The 21,262-nt window shown below is 39.0% G+C and overlaps 1 protein-coding gene across 2 annotated transcripts in view; it reads right to left on the bottom strand.

The window, feature by feature from the left end:
* Window positions 1-21,262, bottom strand: part of DPP10 (dipeptidyl peptidase like 10) — a 685,879-nt gene that overhangs the window by 184,955 nt on the left and 479,662 nt on the right. The gene's annotated exons all lie outside the window — the stretch shown is intronic.

Below are 21,262 nucleotides of genomic sequence, written 5' to 3'. Positions count from 1 at the left end.
AGCAAAGGCCTAGGATTTCATGCAATAGCTTCTTAGTTAATGGACTTGTTTAATGAAAAAAGACATAAGTGTCCATCCAATACATTAAAATGTGCTTAGATTAATGTAATGACTTCATTAGCAGCATCTAATTTTGTTGATTGTCCAGGGATAATAGCAAAGTCTCTGAGCTTCTCATCTTCTGGTCTAACTGATGGAGGTGGTTTCAACACATCACTGTAGTCACTGTAGCCATATCCTAGCTATTGTATAAAATGAGAACAACAGTCCCACATAAAAACATCAATATTAGCCATGTCACTTAACCTTAAAACCTTTTGGTTAAATAACTGTGCAACATTTATTTGGTTAAACAGTTGTGAATCCAGAATGCGTTCCTAATACACAGGATAGTCATATGATGCATCGATACAACAAATCTAGCCATTCAGTGCTAAACTCCTGGCTGGGTTTATAGGAATTTACACATGGCAGTCACTGAAGAAGATTTGGAAGTTATAGTTAGTACAAATCAAATTGCATTGGCTGTCTCTTGTCTTTTCCCTTTTTGGCTGGCTGATGAATTTTAGAAGAGAAGACTGGAATACCATAGGTTTCTTTTCACTTGAAAATATGAGAGTTGTTTGCTTTTCAAAGGGCACATATAGCTAAATATTCAAAGCAACTAAAGTATATAGACCCTGACAAAGTAAGGTTCATGCCATAACATCATTTAACAGACCCCATTCATAGGGCTCTGAATTTCATACATCTCTGTAACCTGTCAAATACCTCCTTAAGACTTTTATATCTAAACACAATGAAGGCCTGCCTCTGTCATGGTAAAATGACATTATCTTTTTGGTGTACTTCAGGAAATGAACTTTTGACCATTAAGGTCTTAGTAATGCATTGGCAACTATGCTGTCACTCAGAAGTAACAATTTTAATGGGATAAATTCTGCACCAATTAAAATTCTGAGAAGCATTAAGCAAGGTTGCACACTATCACCTCTCTTGTTCGCCTCACCAATTGTGCCTCTGGCTAACCTAATCGATGTAACCTAATGATATCAGACTTGTACAACACACATTTTGATCTGTCTTTGAAATTCTGAGACCTCCTTTTCAACTCTAAATCAGGCAAAAAGAAAACTTTGGGGTTTACTAAAATCTCAAAATTTATTTACAGACCTCCCATGCCTAAATATTTTTGCACAACAAAAACACTGGCAGTTCCTCATTAATGTCCAACTCCATCAGGGCAAAACAATCACAAAAGACAATTTATCTCATGTAGGTACACTCCTGTGACAATAATTAATATTTTTATTTTTAATAGGAGGAGACACAGATTTCCAAAACCCATCCATTACATCCATTAAGAATGGATGGCCAACAATATCTGATATCAGACTGTTTTCAAGCATTTACATTTGTCCAATTTAATTAGCTGCTTGAAGAAGCACTCATCACTAGAGGAGTAAAGTGAGAAGTAAATAATCAGTAGAGCTAGTTTTCTCCTAAATTTTAAGAAAGTAGCTAAAGGCCATTTTTGTTCAGATCATTAAATATTTGGATTTTTTTCGTGTCAGGAGAGACTTGAGAAACTGCAAGTCGCTTCTGGAGTGAGAGAATAGGCCATCTGCAAGGATGATGCCCAGATGTTTTGATGTTTTACCATCCTTGTGGGAGGCTATTCTCATGTTCCCGCATGGGGAACTGATGGAGCTGATGGAGGAAGCTCACCTGCCCTCTCCCCAGATTCGAACCTCTGACCTGTTGGTCTTCAGTCCTGCCGGCACAAGGGTTTAACTCAATGCACCACCGGGGGTTCTTATCTGGATAAAATGGGAGAACATATACCCTCCCCCCCCCCCCCCCGGACAATGATACCCTCCAAGGATTTTTCTTCTTTACACATGTTTCCAAATGACTGACAGATTTACACAATTAAAAAATGGAAAAGTGGGGTCTATCATATTACAGATTTATTCAGAAAGGGGAAGTTTATGACTGTAGAAATGTAACAATTTGAATAAGAAAGCTGAATTGGTTTCAAATGTGTCAGATTACCACTTTCACATCTTCTAGGGCGCTTCCAGATGGGGCTTAATTCGCTGCAAAGCACATGCTTAACTATTGCAATGTATTTGTTTATTACATCTCATTATAAATTCTTTAATAAAATAATTAAAACAATAATGTTTGCAAGTAGTAAAAATGCTCATGCTCATTTCAGTACAAGGCACAAAATTCTTTTTCTTGCATTCGGAGTGAAAACTGTAAATTAACACATATAAAGTGCTTTAAGAATCTAAAATAAAACTCCATATATAAGTGTTGAAAGTAAGTACAGTAATCATCAGCAATCACTATTAATTTCTATTAAAGTGTCAATCTAACAAATGGCACTTTTTGTGATACGGAACACTTCCTAGACAGGATAATGAAGCGTTTCATGGCCACTTGACAAAATGATGGATTTATTTTTAAAAGGACAGATAGAAAAACTATAGATAATTTAAAATTTCATTACTTAGCTTACACGAGGGAGAAAAACTATAGCTAGCTTATCTATTTACCTGAGCCAAATGTATTACATAGACCTATTGCCACCATCATAATGACCACAGTATTCTTCCTTCATATGTTCCTGTTAAAGATCAAGAGCTTTTTTTAAAAAAAGAGAGTAACAACTATTTTTCAGAAGTGCTGTGTTTTTGAACTCTCAAAACCACATGCCAGAATATAAATAAATTCTTCTCTCTTTTCCCTACATTCAGATTTTTTAAATCTCCATTTTTGTCACACCATTCAACTATTTTCACAATCACCCACACAAAAACCAAATTTTGTGCAATTCTTAGGTGTAACACGAAAGATATGAGAACAGTTTTAAAACAGCCACCAAAAAAAAAAAAAAAGGTGGACCGGAGAAATGTCAAAAATTCTGTGTCATTCCATTCAATACCTATTTCTGGAATATTTAATTTCCATCTGTCTTTCATGAAAATCTATAGATCTCCCTGGTGAGGTGAGGCGGGGAAGTTAGTGAACACAACACAACAGTAAATACTAAACATGTATTTTTAGTCATATGAATATTCAATTTTATTCTTTAACTCTAAACATATTTTGAAACAGCTCTTAAAAATGCCCTGCCTTTTACATAGTGATGAAAGGAATATGTTCTAATATTGGACACTATATCCTGAGTGGCAGGTAACACGTTAAAAAGTAATTATGGCCGCGCTTTGATTTGAAAAGCCTGTTTAAAAAGCCCATTCTAAAAATGAGCTCCTGCATGATAAATATGGTCGTATTAGGTTTGCTTTATTCTAATCTCTTCAATTTAGGCAATTTGCATATTATGAAATATATATGCAACCTACATATATTATGCAAATATTAAAATTGTACACAGTCTACTTTGCACTGTATTTATAAAAATTCTGCGTATTAAGTGTTGCATTTTTCTTACCTCTGTGCATTAGTCTTGCTACCATTTGTATAATAACAGCTTATCTAAGAAAACCAATGTATAGTAATGAAGTAGTGATTTTGAGTGCATCTACATTGTGGAATTCATTCTGTTTGACACCACTTTAACTACTATGACTCAATCCTATGCAATCCTGGAAGTTGTAATTTAGTAAGGCACAAGGCACTTTTTGGCAGAGACAGCCAAAAACCATGTAAAATGCCCCTTGATTCCATGGCACTGTCCAATAGCATTTAAAGTGGTGTTAAACTGCATGAACACTGCTATATAGACACACGTTTGAAAGAGTGAGAGCCAAGTTCAGATGTTTGCTTGAATTTGCTATGTTACCTTTGACTGTCACTACCTCTCAGCAAACCTACTGCAAGAGATAGCTGTAGATATTAGGCCTGGATAACAACGGAAAATTTTGTTTCTAAAATCGATTCGTTTTTTGGGGTTTTTTGTGTTTTGTTATTTAAAATAATTACAAAATTTTCCTTTTAAAAAGTTCGATATTTACGAAATTTCGTAAATGTGAAAAAAATTACAAAACATTAACGAATCGATTTCCGAAACAATAACGAATCGATTCGTTAATGGCGGACGCGACCTCGAAATACGCTAAAAAACCTCCAAAAACTTCTGAAGCTTCCCTCTCCCTCTGTTGTTGACTGTTGGTGTGATATTATAATTTTTTTTCACTAATTAAACAAAAAACTTGCCCCAGACATGCGGAAATAATAACGAAACGACCTCAGAACAATAACGAAACGAATACAATAACGAAATACGAAGCATTTACAAAACGTGTTTAAAAATTCGTTTTTTTAAAAAATTGCTCCAGAATGGTTCGTTATCGTTTTGTAATTAAAAAAATTAACGAATTATTAACGAATTACGAATTAACAAAACGAAACCGCCCAGCCCTAGTAGATATCAGTAGGGAGGGGGAACCTCCTAAAGTGGATATGTACTATCAATAAAAATGATAACAACATTTTGTCATGTGTCATGGCTAGTAACACATGAAGTAGTTTTTAAAAAAAATTATTTTAAATTAAAACTATCTGGGTAGGCCTGCCTGAAGAGATTGGTCTTCACCCATGTTTTAAATTCCTGAAACTGATCTAGCTGTTGGAGCTCTAACAGCAGGTCATTCCACAGTCATGGGGTGGATGATGAAAAGGTCCTCTGGGTGGTGGTTGCCAGTTGGGTTCTGGCAGGCTGGAGCAGATGCCCCCAGAGGACCTAAGTATTCAGGGCAGATTGTATAGAATAAGATAATTCTGTAGGCAACCTGGGCCCAAACCACATAGGTTTTGTACTTCGCCCGGAAACTAACTAGCAGTCAGTGGAATGACTTTAGGATAGGTGTAATATGCTCATTTCTAGATGTGCCTGTAACAAATCTGGCTGCCATATTTTGAACCAACTTGAGCTTCCAAACTTGGTATAAAGGTAGTCCAATGTACAGAGCATTGCAGAAGTCTGACCTTGAGGTTACCAGCATGTACACTATCAATGTAAGGGCCTCCAAATCTAGGAAGGGGCACAGATGGCATATCAACCAAAGCTGGTAGTAAGCACTCCTGACCATTGCATCTACCTGGGCTGGAGAGACAGATCCAGGGGCACTCTCAAGCTGTAAACACAGTCTTTCAGGGGAAGTGTAACCCCATCCAGGATGGGATGACATATCATCAGTCTAAGATTAGGACCCTTGTTGGCAAGCACCTGTTTTCATAGAATCATAGAGTTGGAAGAGACCTCTTGGGCCATCCAGTCCAACCCTCTGCCAAGAAGCAGAACAATCACATTCAAAGCACCCCCAACAAACAATGCTTTGAATGCGATTTGAATGTTTTGAACGTTTTATCTGGATTCAGTTTCAATTTGTTTTCTATCATCCAGCCCATTACAGAGGAGTCACACTATCCTTAACTGAAGCTGTTTTTGAAGGCATGGAGAAATATATTTAGGTGTTATCAGAATACTGATAACATCCTGCCCCATGCCTACAGATGATCTCTCCCAGCGGCTTCGTGTAATTATTAAAGAACATTGGGGATAGAATGGCACCTTGTGGGATACCATGTAACAGCTCCTTTTTTGAGGAGCTGCTATCCCCAAGCAACACCATCTGGAACCTGCCTAAGAGGTACAACAGGAACCAGTACCGCAGATTCTCCGTCCCTCCAGGCATTTTAGAAGGATACCATGGTTGATGGTATTGAAGGCCACTGAAAGGTCTAGAAGCAGCAACAGGGACACATTTCCCCTGTCGGTGTTGAGACAGAGATCACCCATTAAGCTGTCTATAGCAGTCTCAACTCCATATTCTGAACTGAAGCCAGTTTGAAATAGATCAAGGAAGTGTATGTCATCCAACTGCCTTGCCCAAAAAAGGGAGGTTTGAGACTGGTGTGTAATTATTAATGTCCAGAGGATCCAGGGAGGACTTCTTCAGCAGCTATATAACTACAGCTTCTTTTAAACAGGATGTAAAATTCCCCTCCCTGAGAGATGCAATAATATTTGTTGAATATGAAATTGAATTGCATCTCCTCCCTGGACAACCAGCCAAGAGGGACAGGAAGGGCATTAAGCCTCTCACAACTCTGAACATCTCAGCTGGACATAAATCTGCAGAGAGTAAAGCTTTATTTGCTGCATGTATTGCCACCTTATAGGAGTGAAGGTGCTCTCTATACCATTACTAATGTTTTTGCTGCAACAGATTAACACAATGGGGTACCGTAAAAACCGGCATACTAGACGACTTTCTAAGCCAAGAAAGTCATCTTAAAAGTGGGGGGGGGGGGGGGTCGTCTTGTGTGCCGGCTATAAGTCCCACCACTTGAGGATGCCGAGAGCGAGGGACGCGAGCAGCCATGAGAGGCCAAAGGGAGCCTGCTGGTATCGCAGCTCAGCTGGCCAGCACTCCCGGCAGACCTGCCGATGATCCTCCTCCTCCCCCCTCGCCATCCCCAAGCAGCGCAGCCTGCTGCTCTTGCCCTTGCACAAGCCCAGCTGGCCATCACCCCCGGCAGCACTGCCACTCCTCCTCCTCCCCGCCCTCCTCCTGAAGGAAAAAGGGGCAGAAGAGGCTGCCCCCAAGCCTCCCATTCCCGACCTCTTTCTCCCTCTCCTCTCCTTCCTCAAACAGTGCTACTCAAGGAGAGTCCAAACAAAGGCACCTCCCAGAAAGTCCTGCTGCAGAAACTTCTTCTTTCTCCCTCCCCTCTTTGGGGTTTCTTTCCTGTCTCTGTGCTCAGCTCCCTCTGAAAGAACAGCCGCTCTTCAGTTTTAAAAGTTTTTAATAGCCTGCAGAGGGAGGAAGAAAAAGGTCTCTTTTCCCCCTTTGGTTTTGTTTCTGCAGCCAAGAACGAGGCAGCCTTAAAGGGGAAGTCCCAGTGCAAGGGCCATCCACTCTTAAAGGGGAATCCCCCCCCCCAAAAAAAACTGCCACAGATTCAGTGCCCTGGAATCACAGGAGTTGTAGTTTTACAAGGTCCTTAGCCTTCCCTGTTTAAGAGAGCCAGCACCATACCAAACTACAAGTCCCAGTTTTCTATCAGATTGTTTAGAATTTCAACTCTCACAATTCCTAACAGCTACTGGCTGGGTTGCTGTGAGTTTTCCAGACTGTATAGCCATGTTCCAGAAGTGTCCTCTCCTGATATTTTGCCCAGATCTATGCCAGGCATCCTTGGAGGTTGTGAGTTCTGTTGGAAACATGGCAAGTGGGGTTTATATATCTGTGGAATAATGTCCAGGCTGGGAGAAAGAACTCTTGTCTGCTTGAGGCAAGTGGGAATGTTGCCATTGGCTACCTTGATTAGCATTGAATGGCCTTGCAGCTTCAAAGCCTGGCTGCTTCCTGCCTGGGGGAATCTTTTGTTGGGAGGTGTTAGTTGGTCCTGATTTTTTATTGTCTGGATTTCCCCTGCTTTTGAGTGTTGTTTTTTATTTACTGTCCTGATTTTAGAGGAGTTTTTTTAAAATACTGGTAGCCAGATTTTGTTCATTTTCATGGTTTCCTCCTTTCTGTTGAAATTGTCCACATGCTTCTTGTGGATTGCAATGGCTTCTCTGTGGAGTCTGACATGGTGGTTGTGAGAGTGGTCCAGCATTTCTGTGTTCTCAAATACTGACTGTTAGGAATTGTGGGAGTTGAAGTCCAAAACACCTGGAGGGCTACAGTTTGCCCATGCCTGATTTAGATCTATCTCAAAAAGGGTATATTCATCAAACCCTTTGGGCATGACCTTGGAAATATCTGGCTGCAGTGCAAAATGTTCTCACATGTTGGGTTTTGGAAGCTGCACAAGATGGCTTTATGACAACTTCTGTCCCCTCAGCTTACCACTAGCTGCTTGCATTGTGTCTTCCTGCCTGGCAGGAGTGAGTGGATTGGAATGGATGGCCATTGGAGAACTCTAGCGTTATTGTTAAGCAGAGTTGTATGGCCACCTGTTAGGAAGGCTTGCATTGTGTCTTCCTGCCTGGTAGGAATGGGGTTGGACTGAATGGTCATTGAGCTCCCTTCTATTATTATTGCTGTTGTTATTGCTATTATTGTTGTTATCATCTGTCGGGAGGGCTTGGACATGTGTTCCTGGCAGAATTAGGGTTAGACTGGATGGCCATTGGAGTCCCTTCCAATTCTAGATTTCCATTATTGTTGTTGTTGTTGGGGAAAGGACATTGGACCCAGCCCTGGTCTCACTCTAGGTAAGGTAAGGTAAAAATTTATAGAACTTTATTATGCTCCATGGAAACACAATTGTTAAATAAATAATAAACATACAGGAGTTTACAGGTGAGGTAAAGGTTTTCTCCTGACGTTAAGTCCAGTCGTGTCCGACTCTGGGGGTTGGCGCTCATCTCCATTTCTAAGCCGAAGAGCTGGATACTGCTTTGATAGTCTTGGATTTGAAATCAAATCTGATGTTTTTATTTTTTATTTTTATTTGGCGCGCGATGGAAGAGGGGTGGTCTTATACGGCGAGTATATACCAAACTCTATATTTTAACTGGAAAATTTGGGGGTCGTCTTATACGCCCAGTCGTCTTATATGCCGGAATATACGGTACTTAAAACTTTGAAAGATATTTCTTTGTTTAAGAAAAATATAACTGCAAAGTAGGTGCCAATCCAATAGTACCCTTTTCCCTGGGACTGCACCTTTCCCCTCCATCACCTCATCTTTATTCTCATGCCTCCTTCAGCTACTTTATGTATGAACACTACAGCACATTTCACCTTCCCTTCTTCAACATCACGTACTGCTCACCCTCCTTTAACTTGAGCATGTAACTTCCATTGTCTCTTCTTTTCCCCAGTTTCCTCGCCTTACACCCCTGCAATGCTTCCAATCCTTGCAACTACCACTCCATCTCCTATCCCTATCCCCATACTGTTGAAAAAATGGTAGCAAAGATAGTAGTAATGAGAGAAAGTATAGTAGGGTTGATGAAGGACTGGAAAGGGGTGGATCTTATCTTCATACATCAGATAGCTATCCCATATAAAATAATGCCCACCACCCCCCCCCCTCCAGCTTCCTAGTAAAATTGTATAGTTTTGCTATGTAAAGTCATGAAAAAGAAAGCCATGAAGTGGGGATTCTAGGGGGAAACAACCTAATTCTTCCCAGTGGTTTCACTGCTTTCTGTTTAATATTTGAAAGAAGATCTGAAAAAGAGACCTTGAGCTTGCTATTCTTTTAAAGCAGTGATGTCAAACTTGTGGCCCTCCAGGTGTTTTGGACTTCAGCTCTCAAAATTCCTGGCCACTGGACAAGCTGGCTAAGGCTTCTAGGAGTTGGAGGCCCAAACATCTGGAGGGCCACAAGTTTGACACCTCTGAGCTAAAGTTAAACTTTCCTTCCAAACTGTAAAACCAACCCAGGGATTTGGAATTGGATGGGTGAAGCCTATAATTATAAATGCCAAACATAGATGCAAGACCCTAGAATATAGGACAGAATTGTCATTGTACATTTTAGCTCATAATCTACCAGGTGGAATGGTTAAAATTTGGGTAAAATATGGCCAATCAAGGAATATTGTACCTGTGAGCTATACAGAATGAGAATCATAAGTTATAAGCTCTAATGATCCATACTACTTCAGTCTGGCTATATGCTCTGTAAGCAGATTGCAAAATATTCTAGACAGCTTTAGGGAGGGGATGAAAAGATGACCTTAGAAAGAAAGTTCAGATATAATTCACACAGCTGATTCGAGGTATGGAAGTGGGAATTTCAACATCATGCACCAGCCTTTAATGCAGTCAGGCATTGAAAATTAGATACAAAGGTGACACGAGAAAAGTACTGCATCTCATAAAGATGAAACAAGACTTTCCAGTATCAGGAGCGTTCTGACTAGAACTCTACTTAGCTAAAGGTCCCAGCATAGAAAGTACTTCCTAATGGAAGACATAATTCAATTTATAGCATTAACTATGGAGAACCATGAGGATTGGTTGCTAATTAGGTGCATTTATTTAAATATTAGTATTTAATATTATTACAATTGAGCCCCAAATCTATAAGGGATACATTCTTGAACCTATTGTGGAAACATGAAACACTTCAAATGAAAAATGAATAACTTATGCTAGATATTGCCATAGAGTCACACTGGAAGACCTAGAAAATTCCTAAAGACAGAACTGTCATGGCTAATTCCAACAGCGAGGATGAAGAGTTGCTGGAAGGACTAGCAGAGGAATCATTCCCCAGCAGTCTGAATAGACTGAAGCAATAAAATTGGAACAGGCTTTTGAAGGGTTAAATATCGCCCCACATTTGCAGTGCAGGAGAGAACATGCGGAGTATCACAGGTCTGTGAGATTAGCAGAGAAGGAAGCACTAAACAAACAACAGCTGAGATCATAGGAAAAAAGGCTCTCAATGTGGAGTGTCTTGTTGCAGACAATGACATTGTATCTTGTCTTAGTACCTGATTCTGCTGCGTTTTAGACTACCAGCATTTTTGACCTTGGCTTTCATTTGTTTTTGACTTGACTTTGGAACTTGGCACAGGATCTCCCTTATCTGTTTATAGTTATTCCAGCTGAACATTCAAGGATTCAAGAATTTGGCCTTCTTTGTTAGCAGACTCTTGACTTTTTTCTTATTCTCTTATCGTTTATTGAAACCAAAGCTCCTGTTTTTGTGGCCGACTTCGTGACAATAATCTCTCTAGTTGCTAGATCCTCTAGAATTAGGATTTCTAGGAACTGAAGTCCAAAACACCTGGAGGAACCACTTCTGGGGGAAGCATATCATAGAGGTATGCCTAGAGGTGTTACAAATTTCCCTGAATGGACATATTTTATTGGATGCAAGTAGATGAAACCCCAGTTATGGGTATTGTAAGATATATTTAAATGAATAGATATAAGCAATGATAATTAAATAGAACTTTCTTGCTTAGAAATAGTGCCAGTGCCTGGTTACTGAGATCCTTAAGATAATCTGCAGTGATCCCTGCACTTTATCTGCAAATTTACAAAAGGCATTCTGGCTGCCTACTGCTACAGGCAAATTGTTGGGTACATTAGCCTTTTTGTTCTGATTCAAATATTACTATTAATAGAAAATCAACAATTGTTTTTAAAACTGGAAAATGTAGGGCTTCTCTAGGTTGTAGTTCTTTTACTTGAGGGTCCATTTATTTTGTTCAGCTCAGCCTCCTTAGGTGAGCTTGTAAAGAAAAAGGAGCTTGGTGACAGTATGACAAATGAGGGTCACCACCTCTAAAATTGTGTTCACTGTTAACGATAAAAAGCAGGAGGCGAGGGTTACAGTATGCCTGCCTCATAGGTATTTCTGCTCAAAACACTTCTATTCACAATCGGAGACAATATGTCACAACATGAAAGGGAATCAATCTTTCCCATCTATTTTTTTATCATTTCACATAAGCAAGTCTATAGTACACAAAATAAAAAAACAATGCATTTTACAAAGGGAAGATTGTGGGTCAGATTGTCTTCTGAGTTCTGTCAGACCCTACAGAATTGTTCTGTATTGAACAGGAGAGTTTGAGAAGCACGTAGCAATGAAAGTTTGGCTGGTTTATTTAACTGTTATGAAATTAACAAAGAATATTACAAAGTACTATCAATCTATATTATGTATTTTACTATTAATTTTAACTGGAAAAATCCCAGAACTATAATTACTGAAATTCAAAATACTGAAATGGATACCTTGAATTTATATATCTAATGCTGTTCATATTTATTTGTTTATTTGAATTACTGAGACTCAAAAGTCGCTTGAAAATTAAAAATGCAACTAGAAATAAAATGAATGTGAACATCAAATATTCAAATACAATTTTAAAATGTAAGAGTAGAAGAGAACAGCATTAACCCAGTAAACAGTCCCTTCTCCAACCAGCAATGTCAGTGGTCTAAATAAAAAGATCTTTCTTGGCAAATGGAAGACAATATAGAAGAACCCAGTCTAGTTGATAAGGAAATTTCAGGGCCCTTCCAGACAGCCCCAAAACATGGGACCTGTCTCGTGATTTAACAGCTCTAAAGGACCAGCCCATAAGCTAAGGCCCAGATCTTTAAAGGCGAGGGCCCTGGGAGGACTGCTTCCGCAGTCTTGGGGTCAGTCCCCACAGCCATACCACTTCTTCAGGATCCCAAATGCCCAAACGAGTGGACAGACACCCACTTCTTCCCCTCCAGGCCCTCATTCCCCCCCAAAAAAAGAAACAGGCTCCTGATGCAAGAAAATGGTGCTTCAGGAGGTGGGGGGAGAAGGGATTCCCCTCGACCTTTCATTGAACTGGAATGCCATCTAGCCACCTCCTCAAGGGAAAGCCAGGGGGTTGGGTTGGGGTGAAGACTAGAACCCGAGAGGAAGCGGGTTGTTTTAATCTGCTTCCTCCCAGGTTTTAGTGCAGGATAGAAGGGCCCTCAGGCTAGATCTAAGCCCCTTCTACACTTCCATATGAAATCCAGATTATCACGTTTGAACTGGATTATCTTGCAGTGTAGACTCATATAATTCAGTTTGAAGCAGATAATCTGGGATCAGATCCTGGGATATAGGGCACTGTAGAACCAACCTCAGAACCAGGAATTGAGAATCTCCTTTGCTTCATTTCTAGATCTGCCTGAAATGAAAGTGGGCATATGTGAAAGGCTTTTCCTTAATATCTCACAACCTGGGAAGGCTGAGAAGCCAAGACATATATCTATTTGTAAGTAAAAACAAGCATACTGAATTATGCCTAGGAACAGATCTGTAGTCAGGAATAAGGTTCTGCTCCCTCTGTCCTGTTTATTCTTTACACACACACACACACACACACACACTAAAGTTATGGAGGGAATAATGTAGTGCATCGTGTATATTTTATGTCCTTACTGATATTCCAAAGTCCCCCTTAAAAAGGGCCAAATTATTTGCAATATCAGTATGTCACTTCTGTCCTAATGTATCATGATTCAGCAAAATAGTAGCATGAGCTCTCTGTATCCTCGGATTCCATATTCGCTGTCTGAAAATATTAAAACAGAAATTCCAAAAAGCAAGCCTTGATTTTGCCATTTTATATAGGACCATCCTGTTATTATGTCACTTTATATAATGGGACTTGAGTATCCATGGATTTTGGTTATCTATGGGGCGTTCTGGAACTAAACCCATGCAGATACCAGGGGCCCACTGTATCCTATCAATGGTTCATATTATGAAATGTAATTGCCTTTATTGGATAAGGCTGAAAGCTGTGGCCAAACAATGAACACATGATGGTTGCATATTAACCCAGCGATGCCTGATGATCATAAATGTCTACCATCAAATTCACCATAACCAAAATGATGAAGAAGAATTGTTTACTCGATGAGAAGTTGCATCATCTCCAGTGCAGAAACCAAAAAAATCAACTTCCTGACTCCTCTTCCAAATGCTTTCTGGATTATTCTCAATAACTGTTACTTTTCCACAATGTTAATACATTACAATGTTGGCTTACACCAACATTAAATAGCAAGGCTAAATAAACAACTATAATGTGCAAATAACTTTGGAAGGAAAGAGTCTGGTATTCGGGTAAATTGGGGATAATCAGAATGCTTTCACATTAATTAATCTGCATGGTCCATTAAGCACATCCGGACTTACATAAACCTGTGGAGGACATGGCCTTTATATATCATTATATTAGAGGCTTAAAGTAAGCCCTATGACAGTTTTCTCAGTAAGTTTTTTTTCCTTGTGAACACTAAGTAAAACACATGTTAATTTAAATCCAAGCCATATGATCTCTCACTGTAACACTATTATTTTGTTTTCTTATTCTGATATTGTGGGAGGAGAGGAAACCAGTGTTTACTGTGCAAAACATTAGAAGAAGTTAGTGTTACATTCAATTATGAAGAAAGTTGAATTAATGAAAGGAGATGGTTCCTCCAGCTAACCATTTCCTAATTAAATAATTAACCTTAAAACTAGCCCTAATTAAATAAAGAAGTGATTTAGGAAACAATCCTACATTTTGGTTTCTTTAGCTGAGTGAGCACATGATATTGAGAAACAGTTGTACTGCGAGAAAGACAAGATATGTTTCCACTACACAAGCACACAATTAATAGGTAGCATGAAGATTTCCTGACTATGCATGTCATTATTTTCCATTTTTCTTGTCCTCAGCAAAAAAAAAAAAAATCTAAACAGGAAAAATGATTCCACTGAAAAGAAATGATAAAAATCATTCATTCCATTAAAGAATTGAGGATTTTTTTTGTTTTCATTTGTTTTTCAGGAGGGGGGGGGTAGTGGTGAAAAGTGCCCTCTTTGTAACTTTTTCCAGAAAGGTGTGCATTACAGTTGCTATGCAAATAGAACTCCTTCTTTAAAAATAAAAGTATTAGATCACCAAATCTTCCAGCAATGGAAAGTAACACCAGAAAATCAGGTAACACTTGATGGGAAGATAGGAAGGAAAAAAGATGGGAAAACTAGAAGGAGGGAAGATGGAAGTAAAAGAAAAAAGGAGGAGATGGAAGAAAGGAGAGGGTGGGTGGAGAATAAAAAAGGTCTAAAAAAGAAAAAGAAAAGGAAGAAAAGAAAAGGAAGGAGGGAGGGAGGAAAGGAGGGAGGGAGGGGAAAGGGTCAGAGGAAAGAAAAGGATGAGAGGAAAGAAAAGGAAGAAAGGGAAAGAGGGAAGGAAGGAAATGAAAGAAAGAAAAGGACTTAAGAGGAAAAGACAAGAGAAAAAGAGGAAAGGGTAGAAGGGAGAGAGAAAAAAAGCAAGGATGGACATAAAAAGGGGGGGGGGTGTGTGTGAAAAGGACAGAAAGAAGGTTTAAAAGTGCCCAGGGCCTTCCCCTTCCTTCCCTCTCCACAGCTGGAAGGGTCTCGACAACAAAAGAGCCCCCCTCCCTTGCTCCCTGCTGGATCCCTCTGATAAGATCCTGGGACTATTGAAAGGATGCACCCCTGGCATAGGATCCTGGTGAGGTTGAAAGGCATCCCAAGAACAGCCTGAGCCAGGTTTGTGGGATGATGCCAAGAGAGGAGAGCAAGGTAAAGACCAGAGACTTGACTGGAGGTGAACCCTTGTCTGAAAAGCACAGAGGTGGGATGCCTTGGGCAAAGTGGGGCACCCTTCTCCCAGATCTGCTTCTAAGATGAATCTCTTCTCTTTTCCCCTCCCTCCCTCACTCCCTCACTCCCTCCCTGCTGCCCTCCCTTTGCTTTCTGAGGTGTCTCTTTCTTTTCCTTCTACTCCATTCAGGGTGTGTGTGATTCCCTGGAGGACTCCATCTCTGAATGGAGTCCTTTTGTGAAGTGGCTCCTCCTTTTATCTGTGTCACCAGCCTCACTCTTCCTCCTTCTGTGCAACACACAGATACTTAAAGAGAGCAGAGAGGGTGAGGTGGGAGGAGGCTTCGCGTTTGGCAGCAGCAGAAGGCTCCCTCCTCCTCATTGCCTTTCCTTCTCTCTTTGCCTCTGCTTCTGCATCAGGTGCTTATAATCATAGAGTTGGAAGAGACCTCATGAGCCATTTATTTATTTTATTTATTTACGTCACTTATATCCCGCCCATATCAGCCCGCAGGTGACTCATTTAGTCCAACACCCTGGCAAGAACCTGGAAAATCGCATTCAAATCACCCCGACAGAATGCCATGCAGCCTCTGTTTAAAAGCCTCCAAAGAAGGAACCTCCACCATACTCCAGGGCAGAGAGTTCTACTGCTGAATGGCTCTTACAGTTATGAAGTTCTTCCTAATGTTCACCTTAATGCGCACCCTGATTTTGGCATGGTCATTTGGCCTGAAAAGGTGTGCCTTATATTTGTGTAAATACAGTATATCAATGCAACACTGAAACAGTTACAGTTATAAAATATATATCTACACTAGCTGCCACCCTCAGTAATTTAAGTGAAAAGAAATTCTGATGCTCCCATCTCCTGCACACTACTGACCAAGAATAACCTCAGTTCTAATCTTTTATTCAAGCGAAATCAATTCCTGCCATTCCATCGCTCCCTCAGAAACCAATAGAAATTTTGACTAGTAGCAGCATGAGTTGGCTATCATAATTCAAGGGGAGCAATAAAAGAGGTAAGTGCTGAACTCCACCAAGATGATGAAATATCTCCACAAGTGAACTATGCTATTAAATCATCAAGAGGATATTAAGGTCTGTCGGAAGCTATTTTGAGTGGCACAATATTGCTTCAGTTCCTGATGTACTACAGGTCTTTCCCAGTCACAAGAGGACTTCTGGCTTTCTTTATCATCGAAAGGAGGAAGTGACCGAATAACAACATATATTATTTTGTAAAAAGAAGAAGAAGAAGAAGAAGAAGAAGAAGAAGAAGAAGAAGAAGAAGAGAATTGCTGTACTGCAAAATATTCATTTTGTTCCCTAAACTCACTGCAGTGATATTATTCTTACTAACCTTTAACAAACACAGTGGGATGCAGGAATTTTAGCCTAATCAAAGTAGAAGAAAAATTAATGGAAATGTACTCCAACTCTCCAAAACTTCTAGTCTACATTGGTTTGATACTAACCTATGTGAACTTCCTGCTCTCCATTACGGAGAGGATGCAACACAGTCCAGAATCACAGTCCACCTCACCTCTGAGGATGCTTGCCATAGATGCAGGCGAAACATCGGGAGAAATGCCTCTAGAACATGGCCATATAACCCGAAAAAACCCACAAGAACTTAGTGATTCCAGCCATGAAAGCCTTCAACAATACACAGACCAGAATGTAGATGTTTTATTATGGGATTGTGCAACCCATCTGCCATTTGCAAAACAAAGAATCTGATGCAGACAAAAATTTCCCTCCTCTCTCCAACTCTCCTTTGAGAGAGGGAGATAACGCAGACTCAAAGAAGGAGCCTCTTGAACACAGATTCAAGAAGAGGATAGCTTGCAGCGATACTAAGGGTGATTCCCTGACATTTTTGCAGGGAATCGGGGTGTAAGGAGGCTCGGGAGGTAGTGCCACCCCTCCTCCCTGGGCTGTATGGTGACCTGAAATGGCAATCTACACTACCATAGCATTCACAAAGATTCAGATCTTTGTAGAAGATCCAGTGCCCATTGCATTATCTGCCACCATAACTGTGGCTCCTTCCCTGGCTCTTAACTGGTAAAGTTTTTCAATTGAAAATGCTCTAAGGGATCTAGGAATGTGCTTCCAATGTAAGGAACTGCGCTTGTTGTTGTTCATTCGTTCAGTCATTTCCGACTCTTCATGACCTCATGGACCAGCCCATGCCAGAGCTCCCTGTCAGCCATCACCACCCCCAGCTCCTTCAGAGTCAAACCAGTCACTTCAAGGATCCCATCCATCCATCTTGCCCTTGGTTGCCCCCTCTTCCTTTTACCTTCCATAATTGTCTTCTCTAAGCTTTCTTTTCTTCTCATGATGTGGCCAAAGTACTTCATCTTTGCCTCTGCTATCCTTCCCTCCAATTAGCAGTCAGGCTTTATTTCCTGAAGTATGGACTGGTTGGATCTTCTGGCGATCCAAGACATTCTCAGAACTTTCTTCCAACCCCACAGTTCAAAAGCATCTATCTTGTAAGGAACAATGCCCAGTAAAAAGCATAATGTAATATAAGAAGTAAGCAGACAGTTGCATGTTAAAGCTCTTAAAAATTAAACTGACAAATAATAGATGCAAGTGTTTATTTTCAAAGCACACAAAAGAGCCCATTTCCACTATGCATTTACTCTTTGTGCTCACTTGTGCAGCATAGAAGCTAAAGATGTATTCTTTTTGTTTTTTTAAAGAGATCTTTGAAGGAGTCCAATAAAACAACTGCTGAAGCTAGTAGGTTTGGGCGATCCAGTTCGTTAATTTCGTTATTAGTTATTAATTTGTATTTAAATTAGCTTATGATCCAATATTGAGCCATGCAGGAATAGTGTGAGGAGTAATTAAGAATCGAAACAATTTTTTTCCAATTTTCGTAATTATTTCGTAATTATTTTCGTATGTCTGGTGCAAGTTTTACAATCTCGCATTTACCTCACTTCCGGTCTCTTTGCTCTGCTGCTTCCCTCCTCTATCCTCATGCTTCTTCTTGCCTCACTCTGGGCTGCACTGGGCTACCTTCCTTCCTTTCTTCATTCCTTCTTTCCTTCCTTCCTTCCAGCTGGCAAATCCCACATTCCCCCCTCCCTCCTCTTTCTCCTGGCATCCTTCTTGCCCAAAATTTCTCAGGAAAGCGTTGCCAGGTACAGCTAGTATATAATATAATATAATATAATATAATATAATATAATATACAATTATAATATAATATACAATTATAATATAATATACAATTATAATATAATATATAATGTTATAATATTATAATAATATTATATATATATATATATATATATATATATATATATTATATTATTATATATTATAATATATTATATTATAATATTATATATAATATAATATAATAAAAATATAATATAATATATATAATATTTATAATAATATATAATATAATAATATAATATAATATAATATAATATAATATAATATAATATAATATAGTTGTTGTTTGTTTTATCACACCAACAGTCAACAACAGAGGGAGAGGGAAGTTTCAGAAGTTCCCCCTGTCCCATTTGAAGGGGTTTTTTTTAGCATATTGCTAACATCAGGTTTTTGATGCTTCTCAACACTCAGGAAGCCCTTGTATGACTTTCTTTTTCATAAGCCTTTGATTTTTCCTTCCATTTTTACTAAACATTACTGTTCTGCCTCATGCAATAATAATTCTGTGATCAACAGAGAAATTGTTATCTCCCATGATAAAATTCTGCTGGTAAAAACAAAAGCAAAGCAATTTATTTTCAACATCCCTAATTATTTATCAAGATGTCTAAAAGATTGCAGGTGTCTCTGTGACTTATGAAGAAAACATTTTCATTATCTGAGGCTCATTAGTCCACAGAAATTAGCAAAGAAGCAGACTGAATATTTATAAGTGATATTATGAATTCGTTTTTTTGTTTATAATTAAAATATATAGGTTTTTTTTTACCCTGCAGAATAACACAGAGATAGTGTGATGTAAGAAAACAAAATGGCAGGAGTACAAGGAGAGTTTGGGAACAGACCTCAAATAAGAGGAGGAAGAGTGGGGGTGGTTTCTGTGAATTACCTACCAGTTCTGAATGCAGATACGATTCCACCTGTTTGAATGATGGGGAACATGGTATAAAACAGGCCTGGTATAGAATAATGATGTGATATGTGTGAAGCATCCATGTCAAATTGATATTGATCATGTATTCAATGTCTTACCTTCAGAACAAACAATGGGGAGGAGGTGTTGAAAACAGATGAGAATAGTTGATAAGGCTCAAATGTCTAATTTTAAGGGATTCACAGCAATGCTAAATGGATTTAGGATAATAATAATAATGATGATGGTCATAAGTTTTCTTGATTTTCTGTCCAAATTGTCCAGTTCTGCCTGCGTTCAGTTTATGATGCCAGCAGTATATCTTATGACAGGTATGGCCCAGGTGTTTATGGTCTTGATGGTATTGCCTCCATTGAGCTTGCTTTTGAAAAAAAATCTGACCCTTTGAGTGTATTATTTGCTAACCACAGTTTTCGAATGTTCATGTTTGGTGACAGAGGACTTTTACAAGTAAAATGAGAAGTTGAAGAAGAAAAACATGCCTTGGAAGAATATGTAAAGGAAAGCAATGTACCTGCTTTGATTGAATTCAATAATTGCAAACTTCTCAAAGCACGACAGACAAAGAATCAGTACAAGAAAACTGCACTGTAAACCAGAGCTGACGGCTGGCACAACCAAGAATTGCATGGGTAGTTCCTTGACAAAACTGAAGGAAAAGTTGACAAGAAGAGACCTGGTTATGGCTCACAAATGAAATACTGAAGAAGGAGACAGAAGGCCTGATTCTTGCAGCCCAGGAGCAAGCCATCAGAACCAATGCTATTAAGGCTAAGATTAAAATAAATCAGCTGATGACCCAAAATGAAGACTGTGTAAGGAAGCTGATGAAACCATTGATCATATCCTCAGCTGCTGCAAGAAATTCATATAGATGGACTACAAACAGAGGCACAACTCTGTGGCCCAAATTATTCATTGGAACTTTTGTCACAAGTACCACCTGCCAGTAGTAAAGAACTGGTGGGATCATAAACCTACAAAGGTAGTGGAAAATGAACAAGCAAAAATACTGTGGGATTTTCAAATCCAGACTGACAAAGTTTTGGAACACAATACACCAGGCATCACGATTGTGGAAAAGAAAAAAAAATTGGATTATTGATGTCACCATACCAGGTGACAGTCAAATTGTTGAAAAACAACAGGAAAAACTCAGCTGCCTATAACAGGCAAATACTTTTGTATGAATAACAAAATAGAAAGAAGACACTAGCCTGACTCTCCAGGTATCCCTCAGTATATTTATTGAAAGCATAGACCTATAAGCTTGGCCACCAACATAGAAATAATAATAAGAAAGTTAATGTTGGTAAAAGCAAAAGTCATCCCTCAATTCTTAGGGAGGGCACGGGGGGAGGTGCTACAAGTAGTTTACATTAGATTCCACATGTTTTTGTTTCCGAATGCAAAGCTTACAGTGGTTGTTTCATTTCATATGTGTTGTTAACTGGGGTAAAAACTGGAGTAAAAGCTTCTTTTTTGTTCTTGTGAGATAGGAATCTATCCTTATTATTCCCATGTTATTTCTGTCTTGGATACCAACATTTTTGTTAAAGAAGTTACTACCAGGAACACATCTGAATTGTTAAATGAGGCATACCTGAATGCTTCAGATTCCATGCACATTTCTTAAACAACGACAATGATTGATTTACAGAATTTTGTTATACACTATAATTTGCTTGTAGATCAGAACTGAATGCCAATAATATAACTGCCTTGGGAAGAGGATTAATGGCTTCATATTAGTTTAACTGTATTAAATCAAATGTTTACATGGTATAATATTTCCAATTAGAACATAGATTCATTATCGTTTAATACATGCCATCAAATGACTACATGAGTAGTGATAGTTAACAAACCATCAATATTTACTTTTTCATAATTGCAAAATTATCTATACAAGAAAGGAGAGGATGTACACATATATTTTAAGACATTGAAATACTCAAAAATAGTAAAAGCAGGGTAGCATTTTCACTTTATACCCAACACTATAAAATCATAAAGGTCTCCTGTTGTTCAAGTGATATGATGCTATTCACAGACTATTTA

This window comes from Anolis sagrei, chromosome 1 (genome assembly GCF_037176765.1).
Source record: "Anolis sagrei isolate rAnoSag1 chromosome 1, rAnoSag1.mat, whole genome shotgun sequence".
Classification (NCBI taxonomy): Eukaryota; Metazoa; Chordata; class Lepidosauria; order Squamata; family Dactyloidae; genus Anolis; species Anolis sagrei.
Note: the sequence above shows the minus strand (reverse complement) of the source record. Positions and strands in the feature narration are given on the sequence as shown.